The sequence below is a fragment of the Schistocerca piceifrons genome, unplaced genomic scaffold, assembly GCF_021461385.2.
Source record: "Schistocerca piceifrons isolate TAMUIC-IGC-003096 unplaced genomic scaffold, iqSchPice1.1 HiC_scaffold_936, whole genome shotgun sequence".
NCBI lineage: Eukaryota > Metazoa > Arthropoda > Insecta > Orthoptera > Acrididae > Schistocerca > Schistocerca piceifrons.
The window spans coordinates 3,625,001-3,627,500 of record NW_025729208.1 but is presented as its reverse complement, the minus strand read 5'-3'; positions in this window follow the sequence as shown (position 1 = coordinate 3,627,500).

Here is a 2,500-nt window from a genome sequence, read left to right as displayed (position 1 = left end):
CCATCAAACTACAGCAAATATACACAACTGTCCGTATACATGCTGAAAGAGTCTGCCCAAAATGGGAACCACACGTCAGCCAGACACTCTGATCACGCACCACTCTCTGCTTCTAACAGGCGCACATACAATATGTAAGCACCAGCATGGAACAACATCCAGTGCATCTTCTCCGCCACATTACACAATCCACACTATCACAACCAGACCAGGAGGTCCGTGCGGAAAATACAATATCCCAGCCTTTCGACATCCACCATTGCGCAGACCAGGCACCAACACCCACACATGTCCTATACAACGGTGCACCCAACATCACAATAGTACCTCCTGTCACAGCGCACAAACAATGACATGAGTCAAAGACACAGGTCTCACACAAGCATAGAATTGGAGCGCCGCCTCTAATAAGCCAAAGGTGCATCCTGACGTGACAAATCTGATCATGTCACAAGCATTCACTTACTATAATCACTATCAACGAACCTGCCGCCCGCCCCCCCCCCCCCCCCCCCCCCCCCCCCCCTACACCTTTCCGTACAACAACGTGTAACCTAACCTAACCTAACCTAACCTATGTTGTACCTTAACCTAACCTATGTTGTACCTTAACCTAACCTATGTTGTACCTTAACCTAACCTATGTTGTACCTTAACCTAACCTATGTTGTACCTTAACCTAACCTATGTTGTACCTTAACCTAACCTATGTTGTACCTTAACCTAACCCATGTTGTACCTTAACCTAACCCATGTTGTACCTTAACCTAACCCATGTTGTACCTTAACCTAACCCATGTTGTACCTTAACCTAACCCATGTTGTACCTCAACCTAACCCATGTTGTGCCTCAACCTAACCCATGTTGTGCCTCAACCTAACCCATGTTGTGCCTACAACCTAACCCATGTTGTGCCTCAACCTAACCCATGTTGTGCCTTAACCTAACCCATGTTGTGCCTCAACCTAACCCATGTTGTGCCTTAACCTAACCCATGTTGTGCCTTAACCTAACCCATGTTGTGCCTTAACCTAACCCATGTTGTGCCTTAACCTAACCCATGTTGTGCCTTAACCTAACCCATGTTGTGCCTTAACCTAACCCATGTTGTGCCTTAACCTAACCCATGTTGTGCCTTAACCTAACCCATGTTGTCGCCTTAACGTAACCCACGTTGTCGCCTAAACCTGCTCTGTAATTGTTATACGACTCGTTCAATTACTGTAGTGTTGCCCACCCGCAACCCTCGCAATATAGTTCGCTACTCGCACTGCCCGCACCCCTGTGTATCGCTTCATGTTAAACACCTTGCAAGTCTTGCTCACTTTCCACATGCTCCTGCTGTACACTGTAATGTGGATGGCAGCAGGACGTACATGCCGCCCCTCCCCACGTCCCCACCTTGCCCCCTGCCTTCGCAAGCTGGTTGGTGAGAAGTTTGCATGTTCAATGCCCTTCGCATGCGACGTACTCAGGCTACGTTGTGGTGCGGCCTGTGTCAACTGTCCGCTGATGTCGTACGCGTGAACCACAATCTGTACTGCACATTCGTCCTTATGTACTGAATGATACATCGTGGCACATGTGTGACCGCACAACGACTGCGCCCAAAAACGGCGGACCATACAGTGCAAATATTGTGCACGCAGCTACGTGTCGTCTCCCTATGAGAGCTGGATTGCAGTGTGGTACGCCATAGAGACGTGTGGGAGGAACGGACGCCGTGGATGGCGATCAGCATGAGCTGTCTGTTGATGTATTCGGACCTAGTCGTCTCTCCTCACACACCGTGATGGCATGGTGCACCGCGTTCCATATCTGCGACATGCTACAGAGGCCGGTTGACAGTCGTTCGAGCAATGGACATCGCATACGTACGGGGGCCACCTTCCACGTATTGTCTAGGCGTGCACATTTTGTTGCGTGTATGTGGGCAGACGTAGTGTGGCGTGACACCTGACACAGGCATGCAATAATCGTTGAAGATTGCAAATGGCGATGACGCCTGCGTTTTCTGGTGAAGTTACGCAAATGAACAAATGGTAACCTGTTGTGGTGCGGTTGTTCTCGCTAGGGGTGAATCGGTGATGGCGACGATAGGTTGAGGTACTAACCGGTTGTTCCAGCGATACCCACCATGCCGACGAAACTGAACGGCATCTGGGTGTGAAGCGATACGCGGCGGTGGCTGGGTGGGACCGTCCCCGGCCGGTGAGGGGGCGCCTCCCGGGCGTGCTGGCCGCGCGGTGCGTGGGCGCACGCGCTACAGCCCGGCTGGTGGGGGCGGCCAGTGGCAGGCGCGCCGGCCGACGGACGCGGCAGGCGTCGCAGCTGCGCGCCGGCGCACCCTGCGCGCGGCGCCGTGCGGCCAAAGTAGGTCCTCGCGGGCCCGGTGCGAAGCGCGGTGGACATCTTCAGTGTGCTGGTCCGATTGAGGACTGTGTGCGTTGAGGATGCGCCGCCGCCCGGCGCTCGGCGCCGCGACGCCGTCTGCTGCTC